This window comes from Crocodylus porosus, unplaced genomic scaffold (assembly GCF_001723895.1).
Source record: "Crocodylus porosus isolate Cpor-Errol unplaced genomic scaffold, CroPor_comp1, whole genome shotgun sequence".
NCBI classification, from domain to species: domain Eukaryota; kingdom Metazoa; phylum Chordata; order Crocodylia; family Crocodylidae; genus Crocodylus; species Crocodylus porosus.
In genome coordinates this window covers 180,193,436-180,212,346 of record NW_017728906.1, presented here as the reverse complement: position 1 = coordinate 180,212,346, position 18,911 = coordinate 180,193,436, and the positions used below count along the sequence as shown (strand labels likewise).

Sequence of the window (18,911 nt, the reverse complement as noted above, 5' to 3'; positions counted from 1 at the left end):
GGGGGACATCAGCTCCCCCATGGGCTCGGTCTGGGTGGAGGCCTCAGACCAGCCCCGGTTAGCCTTGTCCCCCTGGGCAGAGGCCCTAGCAGCACTCCTCGTATACATCCTTCTAAGCTGCTATTTGTAGACCTGTGTGGTGTCTACATCCTACCCGTACAGGAGTCCCACTCCTGGCCCTCCCGGCCCTCCCACCGGCGCGAACGCCTGCGCAAACGCCGGCGCGCTCTGTAAGAGCACGCCTGTTTGCGTGCTCTGTTTGCGCTGCGCGGCTCGGGAGCGTGGCTCCCTACCGGCTCAGCTTTATGGGACCCGGAGGGCTTCCCCTCCGGATCCGGCTCAGCTGTGCCGAGGATATTAGGAAGAACTTTATTACTATAAGGGTGGTTAATCTTACCAACAAAAGGTTATGGAATTTCCCTCCTTAGTAGTTTTTAAGGCCAGTTTAGACCCAAATTTATCTTGATTGGTTTAGTCAGAGAAGATCTTGCCTTGAGATGGGGTTTGCCCAACCCCCTGCCTGCAGAGCCATGACATCTGCCTGGGAACTCCCCACATATTGGTATATTTGGCAGCAGGGAAGTGGTGGCAATTAATCCTTGCTGTACAGTCAGATCAGACCAAGTAGCCCACAGATGGACCTGACACCACCATGGGCAACTGGTGTCACCTTAGTCAGGGAGGGCACATGCCCCCACGGTAACCAGTCAGCAACGGGGTGCAGGCGGGGGTCCCTCCATGGCCAATCTTGCCAACCGTGGGAGGGGGTCCCCCCACGGCAAAACTTACCAACTGGTGAGAGCTCCCACACCCTGGCCGATGCTTGCAGGGGGGCACTGGCGTTCCTGCTTGCCCTCCCTGCCCATCACCTAAGCAGGGAGTGCAGCTGGTCATGGGGTGCACCAGCACTCTCGGGGGTGCACGTGTACCCCTGTGCACCCCCTACATCTCACCACTGGACACCACCCATGCAGCCAGAGGGCAACAAGATTTGGCTCATTGGAGTAGATGACCATCTGAGGTCCCTTCCAGCCCTACTTTTCTATCATCATCCTATCACTATCACTTTTTTTTAATGATTCTATGCACTACCTTTGATGTAGCATTTGGTAATAGCACTTGAAGGCACACAAGCATTCTTGGAAATTCTATGGAATGTGTCTCCTGTACTGTGCTTTACAGGGGTGGAGATTGCTCCCTATGGTGTGATGTTCTCTCTCCCTTCCATATATATAATCTAGTAGAGACAGTAGGTTACTGCTTCTTCCCATTCTGGTCTCTTTCAGATGACTTACTTATAAAGGCAGTCATTTTTTACTTATAGTGTCTGCTGCTGTGATCAGCATTTGCAAGAGCTGTGGACAGGAAAGAGAGATTGGACATTAGAAAGAAATCCAGGGGCCAAAGTAAATTTCAACATTTATATTATCGTGGTGATGTAGGCTCAGGAATTGAAAAGTGCCCAGACTTACCAGTTACAGCTCAGGGCTTTCAGGGTTTTGCTAACATCTTGGTGAAGCTTAAGAACAATATCCTTCCATATTCTCACTTAGCTCTGTGCAGCATATATTTACGCATTTTGCTTATTTATCTTGAAGTTATAATATAGTGTCCTCTGTCATCCACCTAAATGCTTTATATGTGAGATAAGACATTTCCGCTCATTAAAATAGCCACTCCTGAGGGCTCTGATCAATGTGAAGAGTAAAACATATGAGAACTCTATTTACTTTTCATTTTATCATCCTCTGTCATCTCCTATCAAAAGAATAGTGTGCAGGAGAATGCATTCAATAATCATTGTCACTGTCAGGTTTCCTTGGAAGTTACTTTTCTATTTAAAGGGCTACATTTTGCCCTATTTTCAAAATGTAATGAAAAATGTGATTCCTTCAGTTGAGGCCCCTGCTGAGATTGGGGCCCCATTATATTAAATGTTATAGAAACACATAATGGTTGATGGCCAAAGAGCTTGCAATATAAACAGACTTTAAAAGCGCAAAAAAAGAGGCAATCAGTGAAATTACTTGTCCAAGATCACACAGCAGGCCAGCGGCCCTAAATGGAAAAGATTCTTAGGCCTATCCACTAGCTCACATAGCTACTCCCAGACTTGAGTAAATTTTTGTGGGTACTTGTAGGCATTGCAAAAGAAATGAGTCTGACAGATGTCAGACATCTGACAGATGTTCACTTAAAGGTGCAATGGGATCTGATCCCCAATCTCAGCAACTGCACCTCCTGCCATGCAACATGTAAACAGATCCCAAACACACCATACTGCCAGTGTAGGGGGAGCCTGGGATCACGATTATGATCATGATTGGCAATAAGTGCCTGGCAATAAGATGATCATCAGCTGGCTCTGGGAATGCATGAGGCCATTTCAGCCTCACTGTGATCCCCAAACCCAGCCGACAATCAACTTGCTGTTGGTGGATTGGAACTGCCCTGGGGCTTGATGATCAGCTGATCAGGACGGCCCTGATGTCTGAGGTGGGGCCATTCTGATCAGCTCATCTTTGGCTGGCAGGGGCTGCCCCAGGACTCAAATCCTCGGACAGTGCTTGCCAGCTGATGGGAGATTGAAGCAGGCCCAGGGCTTGAATCTTGGGGCCATCCTGATAAACTGATTGTCAGCTGGAAAGGGCTGTCCCTGCCCTGGAGTGGACCCTGCTGGCTGATTGGGATGGCCCTTGAGTTGGGCCTGGGTAGTCCTTGCATGGCATGCCACATGGTCAAGTTACGGAGTCGTACAAACCAGCGACAAAGATATTACTCATTTTTCAAATAATATCTTTGTTGCTGGTTGTAATTTTATGGTGCAATGAAGTCTGAGAATGTGTGGCCAGTTGCTATTTCTGGCATGACAACATAATCTCCCCAGAAATAATGTGTGCCCGAGGCCTACAAGTGGCCTGAAAAGTAATAATTACTTTACTGCTAAACAGAGCCATGATTGCAATCCACTTTTTAATCCTAAATACATCTAGATTTGAAGTATTAATAGCTTCTATCATGTTTCATTTTCACTGTTCATAACAGATGCTTTAGAAATCTACACTATGTTATGCTTAGAATTCTATTTAAAAATTATTTGTAGAATTTGTTTTTAATAAAGCCATCTCTACCTGGCTTATTCATTAAACAGCTGATGTCTGTCTACGTTTACGTTTTGCCATCTTGGAATACACTTTAATACTTTTCAGGATATTTGCATACTGAAAGCTTCCTATCTTGGGCTCAAAATGTCACTCAGAATAGGTAACACAAGTCTTCCCTTTGTCTCTAGTGAGACTTGATTTGGGCCTTTAAATGGCTTTCTTTCAAAGCAGTGCTGTAAGCTGATCCCTTTATCAATGATAATCAATCCCTTGAGTATATCAAAGGATTTCCCACAATTTCTGGCTACAAAGCTAATGGGGAAAACATCTGAAATATCTTTTTGTTGTTCTACTGCAGTTGCACATATTTAATTTCCTTTTCAGTTGATTTTGTAAGACATTAAATATCCAGATTCAGGTGGTGCAGAGATTTCATCTCCAGACCAGAAAGGAGGAGAGAATATTGCAACCACTTCGGAAATGCTGTGGCGAGAATTCTATTTCACTGCTAAGATGTGCAAGTGGTATAGTTTTTAGGCATCTAAGTCACCCAGGGCCATTGTAGTTTGCCTCACATCATGTCCTGAATCATGCATTCATGCCTAAATGCCTGATGTAGTTATGTTTTTTGCCGTATGTGACCATAGTTACTCCAGTCCCAGTCTTGACATAGCTGAGTTGTTCAGCACCTAAACTTAATCAGGATCCAAAAATTTATATTTCCATCCCTAAATCTCCTGAGGGAATTGCCCTTGTAGACATTTTCAGATTTGTTCACACCGAACACAGCTTCAGATGTGTTCATATCAATACATGTTACAATTTGAATTCCACACAAAATGCAGTAGCAGCCCCTGAGTCAAACTCAAGGGTTGACCCCCCATTATAGGTTAGTCTAGTACAGGGAATGTCCTAGATATGGCCTGCAGAGCCCAATGATCTGGCTCAAACCAGCTTAATCTGCACACCTCAAAATGGCCCTGTGTGCAGCATGTGACATGTGGAACTGATCTGGTCTGCCTGCAACTTACAGCTGGACACAATGTGTTTGCTTCACACAGCAGGGTGCAGTCTGCATGTAGCACCCACACCAGGCCAGACCCATATACAGCATGTGCCCCGGACTGGCCTCATTTGCTCCATGCAGCATATGCACTGGCTTCAGTCCCACATGCCGCCTGAAGTGTGTGCCAGATGAGCTGGTGAGTAGGGCAGGTTAGGGGTAAGTGAGAAGGGCTGGTTGGAAGTGCTCACTGTATGTGGGCCAGTCCAGGGCACGTGCTAGATCCAGTGCTTGGGGCCAGTCTGTAGGCTGAATCTGGCCACAGAATGGCTGTGTGCCTCTTATCTGGCCTGCAGGGCTGGCCAAGTGTTTCAAGCAGCACCCAGGAAGTGAGAGAATCAGGTTTAATTTCTTTCATTGCCTGAGAGGATTCAGACTTGCATCTCCCAAGAGAGTGCTTCGGTAACAGTACTTCTTGCACAGCAAGTCTCTCCCAACTGAATTTGGATTCTCTTCTGTACAGTGGCAGGCTATAGGCCAGGGATTGGCAAAATAAGGCCTGTGGGCTGGATCTGGATTGCCAGGCCATTCTATCCAGCCTGTGGGGCCCCTAAAAAATCTAGAAAATTAATATTTATGTGCTCCTGGATGCTTGTCAAAGATGACAGGAGTCAGGGACTGTAGGACACAGGGGGAGCTGACGGCAGGACCCAGCAGCCCAGCAGCAAGGCCCGCTCAGTCCTGCTCTCCCCAGCCCCTCCACCCCCATCCCCCACAGCTAGAAGGCCCTGTCTACCAGAGGCTTCTGGCCTGGGACCATGGGGCTGCTCCCTCCTTCTCCTGGAGAGGGAAATTCTGATAGGAGTGCGGGGGGCGGGGGAGTGTGAGGCAGGGAGGACTGTAGGCAAACACCTCAGCCCTCGGGGCCAGGCTGGCTCCTGCTGAATCCTGCAGTCACAGTCATGCAGTTGGGAACCATGTGGTGCTGGAGCACTGAGGCAGCAGCAAGAAAGCAGTGAAAGTGGCAGCAGGTAGGGGGAGTGGTAGTGAGTGGGCACATGGGAGTATGGTGGTAGCCAGCTGGGCGCACAAGGCCCACACTGGAGTCCCAGGGCCAGTGCTGGTGGGGGCCCAGAGCAGGGTGGCAGGAGCATGAGGCCTGGGCTGGCAGGGCTCTATGGAGCCAGGCTGGGCTGCACCAGCAGGGAGAAGGAGGAACCAGCCTGACTCCATAGAGCCCTGCCATGCCCCATGCTCCTGCCGCCCTGCTCCAGGCCCCACTGGTGCTGGCCCTGGGTCACTGGTATGGACCCCAATTTCCTGCCCAGCTCTTGCAGCACTACTGCATGCCTGCTCACTGCCTCTTCCCCCAACCTGCTGCTGCTTTCACTGTTTCCCCACTTACCCGTTGGCTACTCCAGCACCATGTGGCTCCTAGCTGCATCACTGGACCATGGGAGCACAGGACCCACACTGGTATCCTGAAGCCAGGAGTGGGAGTGGTGTTCATGTGTTTGTGTGCTTGCACGTGTCCATGCAATGAGGGAGGGAGGGAGGAAGAGAGTGTGTGTGTGCAGTGAGGGAGGGACAGAGAGAGAGAGTGTGCGTGCGTTTTTGTTTGTGTGTGTATGTAGTGAGGGAGGGAAAGAAAGTTTTTCATATATTCATAGATTGTTAGGGAAGGGAGCTTGCAGATCATCAGATCCAGCTCCCCCCTCCCTCCCCCCCGCTTAAGGCAGGAAGACAACTGGTGTTAGGTGACCCCAGCGAGTTGACTGTCCAGTCTCCTCTTGAAAACCTCCAGGGGAGGTGACTGCACCACATCTGGAGGGAGTTTATTCCACAGTCTGGTCACCCTGACTGTGAAGGAGTTCTTCATGGTATTAAGCCTGAAGCGGCCTTCCAGGAAGGACCATTGGTCCTGGTCTTCCCTGGGGTGCCCTAGTGAACAGTTGTTCACTGAGCTCTTGATATACTCCTCTAATACAACAGTAAGCTGCTATAAAGTCCCCTCTCAACCTTGTCTTCTTTAGGCTAAAGAGGCCCAGTTCCCTCAGCCTTTCCTCATATGGCTTGCCTTGCAAGTCCCTGATCATATGGGTGGCTCTTCTCTGGACCCTCTCAAGCTTTTTCATGTCCTTATTGAAGAGCAGGACCCAAAACTGGATGCAGTACTCCAACTGCAGTCTCACCAGTGCTGAATGCAATGGGAGTATCGCTTCCTTAGTTTTACTAAGAGATGCATCAGTTGATGCATGTCAATGTGTTGTTTGCCGTACTGGCCATCGCATCACACAATGGCTCATGTTCATGCGGTGGTCAGTCATTACCCCTAGGTCCCTTTCAGCTGTGGTGCAAGTCAGGCTGTCACTTCTGAGCCTGTATGTACGTGGAGGGTTATTTGCCCCCAGATGGAGCACCTTAAATTTGGAAATTTTAAACTTCATTTGGTTCTGGTCTGCCCAACTCTCTAGCCTGTCCAGGTCTGCCTGTATCAGCAACCTATCTTCTGGCATGGCCACACTGCCCCATAACCTGGCGTCATCTATGATCTTGGCCAGTGAGCTTTTCACTCCCCCTTCAAAGATGTTGAAAAGCACCAGTTCAAGCACAGACCCCTGAGGGACACCACTGGCCACTTTGTGCCATGATGACATAGATCCATTCACGAGAACTCTCTGGGTCCTACCCTGTACCCAGTTTCCCACCCACTGAATCCTTTTCCAGGATTTTCCCTAGGATAGAGGTTAGGCTGATTGGCCTATAGTTGCCCAGGTCCTCCCTCTTCCCCTTCTTAAAGACAGGCACAATATTGGCCCTCTTCCAATCCTCAGGGATCTCCCCTGTGCACCATGAATTCTGAAAGAGCTTTGCCAGGGGTTCCGCAATAACCTCAACTAACTCTTTCAGCATTTTTAGATGGAATCCATCTGGTCCTGCTGACTTATGTCTAGCTTTTCTAGTTGGTATTATACTTGCTCAGCATCCACACTGGGAAGGCTGACAGTCCAATCATGCCCTCTATGAGCCTTATCTCGCTTGACTTTCCCCATTTGGTGAAATACTGAAGCAAAGTGAGCATTCAGGAGTTCAGTTTTTTCCTGAATGTTGGTTACCAGCTGTCCTGAGGTGTTAAGCAGAGGTCCCACACTTCCATTTGTTTTCCTTCTACTGCCTACATACCTAAAGAAAGACTTCTTATTATCCTTGACTCCCATGGCTAACCTAAACTCAGTTGCCACCTTGGCTTTCCTGATCATTTCCCTACAACTCCTGGCTAATAAAGTATAGACCTCCTTGAGGACTGTCCCTAGCTTCCACTGTGTGAATAGCTCTTTTTTCTTTTTTAAAAGGACCACAATGTCCCTATTAAGCCCAGAGGGCTTGCCAGGCCTCCTGCTACCTTTTCTCTTTGCAGGAATGGTGTTCTTTTGTGCTTCAAGGATCATGCCCTTGAGCAAGGACCACTCTTTGTGCACCCCATTTCTCTTCCCTTCCTGGTCCCACATCACCTCCCTTACTAATGCTCTGAGCTTGTCCAAGTCAGCATTCTTGAAGTCCAGGACTTGGTTAGCATTTTCAGAAACAGTTGTGTTAGTGTCCTCCACAAGGGAGCTTTCCTGTGTGCCTTTCCCTGGGCATGCTCCACTTGGAGTTTCCCCATCCCCCAGCAAGGTCAGTGTAAAGCCCTATTCAGTAAATCAGTCATTCTGGCTGAGAACAGGGCCTTACCTTTCTGTGTGAGGTGAATGCCACCTTGTCCTAGAAGTCTTTTCTGTCTGAAGTGTGTGGTTGAGGTAACCAAACCTCTTTCAGTAGCACCACCATCTGAGCCGTCTGTTGACCCCTTCCACGCAGCCTTCCCTCCTGGGTCTGTGGGGTTCACAGAAGAGAAAACTACTTGAGCCCCTAGTCCCTTGAGCCCAGCCTCCAGAACCCTGTAGTCACTCATGACTCAGTTACCCATGCCGACATGGATGAGGAGTATGGGGTAAGAGTCAGAGAGATGGATCAGCCTGGGGATCCTCTCTGCAATGTCTCAGATACAGGCCCCAGGGAGGCAGCAGACCTCTCAGGTTAAGGGGTCTGAATGGCAGATAGATCCCTCTGTGCCCCTCAGGAGAGTCCCCCTCCCCATCATCTAGTGTCTCCTCCTAGGCATGAGAATACTTACCTCTTGAATACTTACCTCCTCCTTCTGTGTCTCTGTTGGAGACTCCTCCTACATAGCAAGGGGAGTGTACCAGCTGTGCAGTGCTGGGGGAGGAGTGGCCCTAGCTCTGTGTGGTCTAGATCTGGAGATGGCTGTTTTCCAGGTAGCTCCAGGGGGGTCTTTTTGACCAGTCTTCTTTGTGGTGTGTATATGTGTGTGTACAATGGACCACAATGTCCCTATTGGGAGGGAGATACAGTGTGTGTGTGTGTGTGTGTGTGTGTGCGCGCGCGCGCACACAATGAGGGAGGGATAGAGTGTGTGTGTTTGTAGGACAAGTCCCATACATATCCCACCATACACATGCACTCACACCTCCCCTCACACTGTAATGCACACCGACCACCGCACCCACACACTCTCACTCACATTCCCCCACAAACCCCATACCTACCCACACCCCACATATCCACTTACACACTCACATATTCCCTCACCCCACACCCACACACCCCACATCTATTCACCCCCACAACCTCCCCACAAACCCACTTCCTCCCCCACACCCCACATACCTACACGACCACAGCCCCCCACAAACCAATACCCACTCCCATGTCCCCCACCCACCACAATATACAAGTGCAAGACTTCATTTTAAGTTATTATGCAATTACCTCTATGTACATTACACAAAAACATGTAAATTGGAACAAAAAATTTTTTTGACATCAAATTAATGAATGTTGCAGATGTTCAATATTTAATTTTTAAAATATAATTTGGTATTTTTCTGGTTCTGAGATGGCAAAACCCTTTGCTGAAAGAAGTACTTCTGGGGGCAAGGGGAGGGACTTCTGGTGGGAAAGGTCAGGGGCGAGGGGGAGGGACTTCCAGACACAAGATGATGACTAGGGTATGGGGCACTTGTCAAGGGGGCGGGGCTACACATGCAGCCCTTGATGGCTTGTCAAAACTTGGTAAGTGGCCCTCCAGCCAAAATAATTGCCTGTCCCTGCAATAGGCTGTACTGAGCAGGGCCAATCTCCATACCTCCTGTTGTAGCTGTGCCACTCTGAAGAGATAGCATACCCTTAGAAAGAAGATTAAGGAAAGAACTATGCATTTTTCAATGTCTTTATCTGCAAGTGGCACCTTCATTAACTCTAATCTTTTAGTATTTTGTGTTTTTATTTTTGTTTTGTTTTGTTCTTTTAAGCATAGAATAAAGATTTCTAGACTGTTTTTTCCTCATAAGGTTTGTTTAGTCCCAATTTCCTTTTAGGCATCATTAACTTCTCTCTGACACATCAATGTTCTTCCAACTTAATTTCATTTTTCCTCAATGAATAGGATTGATATTGTTTCTGAATATGTTTTCTAGCCTCTCTCTAAACGTATGTCAAAGAACGTCATGCTTATAATATAGCAAATAATTCACGATGCTTTATTTCCTGAACATATTTATTATGATTTGCTGTTCACTAAATATCTGAGAGCTGATCAAAACTTTCTTTATCCCCTTTTTATTTTTAAATTATTCACAAATCGTTTCTATTTTTTAACTACAGCATGCCTTTCAAATGTTTGACATTTATTATTTGAGTGGAGTGTTGACAAAATGATTAGACAGATAAACAAAACAGAAAATCATTTCACACTGTAATTTACTATTTTCTCGTTTAAGTCATAACAAGCTTGGGATCAAACTAAAACTTACCTTGCAAATTATTTGCATAATATTTTCCTTTATGTTTCTAATATTGTACTATTGTTTATAAAAACAATCATCGGAATAGATTTAACTTACCTATTTGAATACACCTCCTATTGATTTCCATATATAATTTCCTATTAGCCATTTTTTCTACTTAAAACCAGTGGTCACTATATTACTTTCAATTTGCCTTTACCTTTTCCAAAAAACTGCTAACAGCTTTTTGTCTTGCATTTTTAGAGTTTTGTTACTTTTTGTAAATGCTCATTTAACTCCCCATCTATTTGCATCCACTTTCTGAAGGAATTAATTCACTCTGTCTCCCTTATGCCCATGTTAATAATGCTCTGTAAACACAAATGGATAGATTCCATTTTGTAGTGAAAATCAGACACTCCAGGCAGTGCATATCTAGAAGGTTATTGCACTTCCTAAATTGCTGTCACTCTGCCTTCTATCTCTTAACTTGTAACACCACTGGAAGCATGCTAAGATTATCTAGAAATGCACTACCTGGGCACTCTTTTCTTCTGTTCACATCACCTCTTCTTACGTGCACCCTATCTACAATTGCTTTTTAAGTCATAAAGTTTTTTAGACAAGTGTCTTTTAAATCAGATAGATCTTGTTAACTATTGAAAACAACAGAACCAAGTTTCAGCTATAGCCTATGGCATCATGCTGCCTAGCAACGTTCATGCTGACCTCAGACAAGTTGCTATAGTGACACCTCTAGTGCAAGTGTCACAGGAAAGAGGATTTGAAACAATTTTCGCTCAAGAAATAAAGTTCTGGTAATGCTGACCTCAAGCAATAGATAATTTTGCTATTGCTCTCAGTGAACTCTACTTGTTACACAAGCAAACAAATTTTGGGGGATTGTACCATGTTCTCAATCAATGTGAAATGTGTATTATCTTCATTCTTCATATTATAGAACACTGTATCTATAAAATTACTGTTCTGTACCATCTCTAGCCATTTCTTAGAGATTACAGCCTGTTTCTGCATGGGCCAGTGGTCAGGTCCCTCATGAAACCTTAATTCCAAGGTTGACTAAAATGCTCTGACCTTACCACTGTTCTTTGAAAATCATCTATAGTACTTCATTTGTTGGTTCATGCCTGTTGTGCCCTCACCAGAGAAAGAATAATTTAATTTAACTCTAATTCTTTCATTAGAAAGAATATTCTATCCCCCTTTCATAGGTTCAGAAATCCCACTGGTTCAAATGAGCCAGGTGGAGAATTGATTAAGTGCAGTATTTCTCTACTTAGTGATGAATATACTCTATACACTAAAGCAGAGGTTCTGAACTGGGGGTACATGTACCCTGAGGGGGTACATGAAGACTCATCAGGGGGTACATGAGATATATTTCATACATTGTCTAACACAGGTCCAAGGGCCTAAAAAATTAATTTCCTATTGAAAGGGGGTATGTGGAGTCTCACTCTGATACTAAGGGGTACGTCGACTGAAAAAGGTTCAGAACTGCTGCACTAGAACTCCAACCACTGGTGGCAAGGGTGAGAAATTTTAAGAAAAAAGTTACAGTCAGTCCAATGCACATCTATTAGGTAAGTCTAGCTTCTGAAGATCAGCTGTGCTCTGATCCATGCATTGTCAGAGAACAACTCTAACCTACCCTCACTATGAGTGCCAGTCCCAAGTTGAGGCACTAACCTATAAAATAATAAATCTCTCATTATACCACCACTGAATTTAATCCTGTATTTTTGTTTCTTTAAAAAGATATGTTACCAAAGACAAGCTGAGTTTTGGGATTTGCTGCTTTCTTTCATGAAACAGTTATACCGTATATAATATAATAACTTACATGTCAGGGAACTGGTAAGACACTTAGCTTGATAGCTTAACCAGGCTATTGCTAACTAACTCGTGCTACGATTCTCATGAGTCAGGACACAATTATATTGCAGAAAATCATTTACATTTCCAATAGAACACTACACAAGACTGATGTCTCTTGTTTTTAAGATCTGATGAGCCTTAGGTAATGTCAAGAAGAAGAATAAAATCCCTTTATTTATTTTAAACTTTGGTATTGTTTGATATAAACTCAATGTGACATTGATGTTGTTGGTTGTAACAGCTGCCTTTCATTTAGGATATATGTAAAAAGTAATGGCACTTTATGAAGAGACAGCTGAAATAATAGGGTACTGCCCCCCCCCCCCAAAAAAACAAGGTTGGATTAGGAGTTAGACATTTTACCCTGGGGAGGTTGCACTGTGACCTAATAAATTCAAGGGCAGAAAACTGATTGAGGTGGGAGGGAATATCCATGTGTGAAAGAGAAACAAGAAGAAACAGAAGAAGAAGGCAAAGCCAATGAGTAAAATCACTGGGGAAATTGCCTTGAGAAAAAGTTTAGAGTGTATTTGGGCTGAGTGCTGGGCAAAAGAGGTTTGGAATTACAAACAAAGAAATGATCTCCTTTGTTGTTTGTTCCTCTTGTTGCCAGGGAGATGGGACTTTGTGCATTCTTTGTTAATAACCAAAACTGCCTCAAAGACAGACATGTCCCTTCACCAGTTTCTCCTCCTACCTTAAGCAATCTACAGCACCCAGATTTTGGTTAATCAAGTCAAAAGGGATAACAATAAGTCTGTGTAAATTGCCATGTTCATGCAGTGAGCTTGTTTTTCAATATTCATCACAAATGTGTTAGTATGCCAGTATTTTAGTCATAGCATTCCTAAATAATAGTTTTTTCACATCAGTTTACAATACTGCAAAACTTCAGAAAGTTACACTCAGAAATATGACTACCTTTTAATCTCTCTTTTCAGGGTACTTTCTTTGTTTTATGGCCCTAGTCATTGTATTTCACAGTAACCCATTTTGCTTATGCAATAGAAAAGATTTCTATTTCTAGCATACATTTTTTACTGCACTGTCTAAAAGTTTATGCTGTTTATACACCATATACACAGAGTCTAGTCATTTTATTTTTATTTTTATTTTATTATTCCAAATACATTTTCCCTAAATTATTTTATTTTGGCTGAGATAAAAGATTATAATCTTTCTGAGCACAGCTCTGGTCCCTCTAAAGGAGCATGATTGCAATGATGGACATCATTATGCTGACTATAATAATAGTAAAACACATTTCTGTACTGGTTTACATCTTCACATTGTTACACAAAAATTAACCAATTATCAAGATATAATTTTTTCTTTAAGTGATTTGTTTTTCTAATCTAAATCTGCTTCATTGTTTAGTAATGTGCATAAATCCTTTTTAGGATACTGAGTCTGGCTAGGAGCTGGCTGAAAAGTAAATGCCATCTTCAATATGGAATGTCTGTCTTTTAAAAGGTCTGTTGCTATGTAATCTCATAAAACCCACTAATTTCAAGTGTCACAGGTATTTACAATGTAATGTAGACACTTATCTGTGGTCCTTCTTACATGTGTCACTTTGAGCTGCTCAAATATTGATCAGTGTTAGTGTTAGTTTAAGTTTGGAACAGTCATACCTTAAGGCTAAAAACCTTCTCTGACTGTCTCCTGCACAACTGTAATTTGTCCCTTGAGGGCCATCAAGCAGGGCCCTGACTACAAGATAGAGCTGTGAGTTGCCACTACAGGCTGGTGAGCCAGGACAATCTTATATCCCTGCTCTAGGTAGGGGTGTGTAAGAGATAGGTTGTGGGGGTTGGGGCATGAACATGAAGATGGGAGGTGGAGAGTTTATAGGAAGGGGGTGAGTAATGAAATGGGGAATGGAAAGGAAATCAGATCGGAAGAGGAAATGATGGAAGTCGGCCACTGAAGGATAAAATAAAAAGTAAAAACAAGAAAATCTTATATCCCTGCTCTAGGTAGGGGTGTGTCTCTTCCGATCTGTGGGGGTTGGGGCATGAACATGAAGATGGGAGGTGGAGAGTTTATAGGAAGGGGGTGAGTAATGAAATGGGGAATGGAAAGGAAATCGGAGTGGGGGGTGAAATGATGGAAGTCGGCCACTGAAGGATAAAATAAAAAGTAAAAACAAGAAAACCAAAGGAATTTTAAAAGAAATAAAGATGAAGTAAATTAAAGAAGGTTTCATGTTTTAATAAATTTGGATTTAGGGTTGGGATGTCAGGAGTGATGGTCATGTTTCCTGGGGTAGCTGACAGATGAGAGTGGTGAGGGAAAGCTGTTTTGGGGGGAGCTATTGCTTCCACCCCAGGAGGGAAGCCCCAGCTCATGGGGACCCAATACGGCTCCCTACCTTTCCACCCCACCCCCCAACCTGCCTCCTGGACCCATCTGCTCTCTGTGATCTAGGTAGGTGGCATGTGCTTTGCAAACTATGCAAGCCATGTGTTCTGGATGGGGTTGTACTCCTGGGGATAGGACTGTCACAACCCCGTGAGCAGGAGAGGGAGTTGACTTGGTGCCAGAACCACTCCATGGGCAGTAGAGTTCAGGGGATGGAAATTTTGTCCACACAGAATATGAGAGTGGGGAAGGGAGTACTGTATCCTGGTGTGCTAGAGGACTGTGACTTAGTTAACTCATCTATGTGGAGTAGCCACACAGGTGAATTACACCCTGGAGTGGTGCAACTTTAAGCCACCTAAAGTTTGCTTAAAACTAGTTTCAGATGTTAATATATAGACAGTCCAGGGATTAATAGCTTCAGGAGCCACCTTAATAAAGCCCTATGTCTCCATTACAGGGGACACTAATTCAAAACTTTCAGTCATCTCCAAAATGGTTTTTTACTTCCCTCAATTTTTTGCTGTCAGTGCTCCTACTAATGCAGCCCAGTATGCTGTTAGCCTTCTTCACAAAGGCACACTGCTGACTCATATCAAGCTTATTGTCTACTGTAACGACCAAGTCCTTTTCTCCGTAGTTGCCACTTAGCCAATTAGTCCCCAGCCTGTACTGGTGTGTGGGATCGTTCCATCCTAAGTACAGGACTTTGCACTTGTCCTTATTCAAGCTAATGAGGTTTCATTTGGTCCAGGAATGAAAAAAAAAGTCTCCAATTTTTCTAGGTCTCTCTGAATCCTAGCCCTACCCTCCAGTGTATCCACCACTCCCCCCAGCTTGATGTCATTCATGGCCTTGCTGAGTTTGCATGCCATCCCACCTTCCAGGTCACTGATTAAGTGTGTTTGAATAGATTCGTTCCTCTGTGTCAGGGGGTCACCCAATATAGTTGTGGCCCATGTCTTTTTTGTGTCCAGTCTGGCTGTGCCATTGGTAGAACAATCTAGGGAGATCTTATTTGTAGTTCCTGTTGTACTGTACTCTCGCTTTCTCTCTGTTGACCTCCTATCAGATCTTCTGGGGGCTCCTCCTTCTCCTACACTCCCACCCTAGTATCTAGGCATAGTGCTTCCTTCCTGTGCTTTGCAAGCACCACAGAAAAAAGAAAGAAACAAAACACAAATAAAACCTCTCTGTCCCAGCCTCTACACAGCCACCTCCCTCCACTTGGCATACAGAGTCTGCTTGTTTGGCTCAATGCTTCTTGATGCTAGTTACAGTAATAATGGCTTCAGCAAAGAGACATAATGGTGAAAGAAAAAAAATAAAGAGTCTTTACCCAGCTGCCTTCAGGTAACATGTCTGTGTGCCTGACATCCTTTTTCTTTATGTTCAAAGAACAGGGCCATGCTTTAGCTCAGCATAAGTCCTTAAAACCTCTCTGGATGAATACAGCACAGGTTTACTATAGTGGGAGTAGCCCAGGCACTGCTCACTCTAAAACAGATATGACTCCCATGCACCAGCATCATTCCTACCTTGACAGGCCCTCCAATGAGGGGCCTGAACAAATTGGGAATGAGAAAAAACAAAGAAACAAAAAAGAAACCAGAACTCGCTATACTGGGATGCCCAGTCTGTGGATCCTGCACTCACTGCTCTTGACTGGCAGCTATATGTTGAGATGCATGTCTGCCCTGGCTCCTGGTGCTGCCCCTCTAGCTGCTGCCAGGTTGGGACTGTCAGTGTGCTGCCAGTGTGGGGATGGCTGCATTCCCGCCATCTCCCAACTACTGGCAGTTCCTTTCCTCTGCCAGAGACTGTTGCTTTTGGTCCCGGCTGTCTCCAGAAGCACTCTATCTTCCAGTCCCCTGGGGTCCCAAGCATTTGCTGGCCAGGGCTTAAAATCACCAGTCCCAGGTTCCCTCCTCCAATCCAGAGGAAGCACCAACTTACAAAACATTGGAGTGTGGCAGCGTCAGAACACACGGCATTGGGACTATCAGGGAAGGGGATTCCCCATTCCATCCCTGTGCTCACCAACCTGGCTCTCTCCATTGCTCCCCCACACTCTGGTGTACTCTGAAGCAGATGCTCAGTTAATGGAGCAGAATGTGCCTACACTCAAACTGTGTACTTAAGGAAATAAGCTAGTACAAGAGTGTGGGCAAGAAACCTGGCTAGGCATATATTTGGCTTGCAATTGCAATGCTTTTGCAGCAGAAAAGAATAGTTAGGTGAAAAATGGTAGTGAGGACAAGAAAGTGGAAATGGCAAGGGAAAAGAAAAGAAGGGGAAGACAGAATGATGGTAGCAACAAGTAGAGAGAGAGAATAAGGTGGGTTGAGTGAGCAGTTAGCTAGAGAGTAGAAAAGGAACCTCAGTTTAGACATTGTTCTCAGTAGAGGTTCATAATATGATTATTGCTGCTCTTTCAGGTCTTCTAAATCTACTTTTCTATGGTTTCAAAACCCATGAGCTCACATATTAATATTAACATGATATTTAAGATATTAGATGTTCATCCTGATGAATCTAGTCTATGCTGTTTATGATTACAAAGGCACTAATCCTTGTTTTCATTAAGTTGAATCAAAGTCAATAGACTAATGCTGAGATAACTATAACATGGTGTTCAGTCTTATTTCTTGCAAAGAGCTTTTTAGAACCATAGTTTTGATGGGTAAAATGGTGGTGCAACTTAGTAAGGATGAGTCAGTCTGTCATTATGGCCAGATTCCTGGCCACAGGAAGTTAAAGCCTCCTAGCAGGGAGGAATGAGTGTGAGTTTCACTAATGGTGGCAGAACTGAGCCAAGGACTTTCCCAGAGTCTGGTGAAAGACCCAGGTCTGGAAGGCTGGAGGCAGCAGCACCACCAGACCCAGAGAGGGAGGCCATGTAGGAGAGAGAAGGAAGACTGTACTGCAGTGCTGAGGGAGCAGCATGAAGGCAGCAACATCTTCTTGGAGTTTGTGGAGAGACTTTAGGGCTGTGAGTTGCCCTGTATAGACTGGGTTTATGGGTGTGTTTTGAGGATTGGTTTATGTTGCTTCCTGTGTAGCAAGGGTGCCCAGAAATAAATGTCTGATGTGAGAAACTTAAGTTGATTGGTTGAGCTAAGCATTAACCCTGAACCTGCTACAATGTGCTTAAAAACTTTCCTGAACAGGGACTTTTGTACCAGGAACTCACTCCACCTTCCAGCTTTGTGCAAAATCCTCATTTCCGTCAGTAGGAGTGTTGGTGTGGATTGAACCCAAAATTTGCAGCCCTGGTTCAGAGATCTGAAAAATATATAAAAGGTAAACTGTTTCTCTTCACTGAGATCTTTCACCTGTATTGTATGTAATCTAGTAACTAAATGCAAACATAGTTTATTATTATTGCTGGTATTGTTGTAAAACTCAAATGATTTCTGTAACAGTTTAGGGTTTTTTTTTAAAGTGTTGAATTGGAAGTGATACAGCTGTTAATTAGATCCCTTTTAATTAGATATGAAACTATCTGGGTGGCACATAAAATGCAATAAATGTTAAGTAATACATTTTTTATGTTGTCAGTTAGGTAATTTTTTCAATTAAAACAACTATTTTCAGACTGATTCTCGTCAGAAATGTTAGCTGCCTGTGATTTCCCTCTGTTAAACTTCTAATGTTATTTTCATTGCTAAATACTTCTTAGCTATAATTATGAGTAATATAGTTTGTTTGCCTTCCATGAAGAAGATTCTGTGATCTGGATTTCATCCTCTGAAATGAACTACTCTATCACTGCTCTTGCAAGTAGGACCTTAATGGACGTGAAATGATCATTCTGGATCTGACCCAGGAGCTTTTACTCACTTAACTAATCCCACTGATTTCAGTGGTGACACGTCATTGACAACTCCTCTGGGTATGTGTCCGTTTTCCTATTATAAGTCTGAAGATGGGTGGTCTTTATACAGTACTATATGCTAATCTTAGCTAATATGCTCCCAAAGGCTCCCAATGCTGAATTTTACTGGCTTTCCAGAAACTTGTATTTTCCCCCAAGGTAATATTTTCAGTAAAGCCATCTTATCAGAATGGGGACTGCACATTCTTGTGTATTTTTATATCTGCCTACCTTTAAAAATATTTGTTCTGGCCTTCGTTTGCTATAAATGTCATGCTGTCCCTCAAACGCATGTGCTAAGCCAATGCTTGCCTTCTTAGGCAAACCTGGCTCCTGACTTCAGTACAATCCATTACACAGTAGTTCCATTTTTGTTAGATATTGTTCAGAAGGAAGCATTAGATAATCTACTCCAATATACTTTAAATCCCTAAAGAGTTTATAAACTGATATGTTTCCCACAGAAGTGAAATTCCTCCATTTTCCCCACACTATATATAAACCCTTCATACAGTTTTCTTTATTATTCATTTACAAGGCATGCAACGCACTTCCTATAAGAGTTTGCTTCCAAGCTAGGTTTTGTGTAGGGGTAAAATTACACATTACACTTAGACCGCACGAAGGGCACTTAAAACATGAGCACCCACTTGTTAAAGCTTGTTAACTCATGCTAAGTGCCCTCTGACATAGTGGGGATTACGGAAACGTGGTGGGACTCAATGCATGATTGTGCGGTGAATGTCAAGGGCTATAGGCTGTACAGGAGGGACAGAATAGGAAAGAGAGGTGGGGGCATGGCTCTCTATATTAAGGAG

General features: G+C 44.2%; 1 long non-coding RNA gene across 1 annotated transcript in view; it reads left to right on the top strand.

Moving 5' to 3' along the window:
- LOC109306340 overlaps positions 1–16,239 on the top strand; it is a 22,301-nt gene extending 6,062 nt beyond the window's left edge. Inside the window, exons 3-4 of the long non-coding RNA XR_002099950.1 lie at positions 1,769–1,774; positions 16,228–16,239. This is a non-coding gene — a long non-coding RNA (uncharacterized LOC109306340). The remainder of the gene's footprint in view (positions 1–1,768; positions 1,775–16,227) is intronic.
- The last annotated feature ends 2,672 nt before the right edge of the window (positions 16,240–18,911 follow it).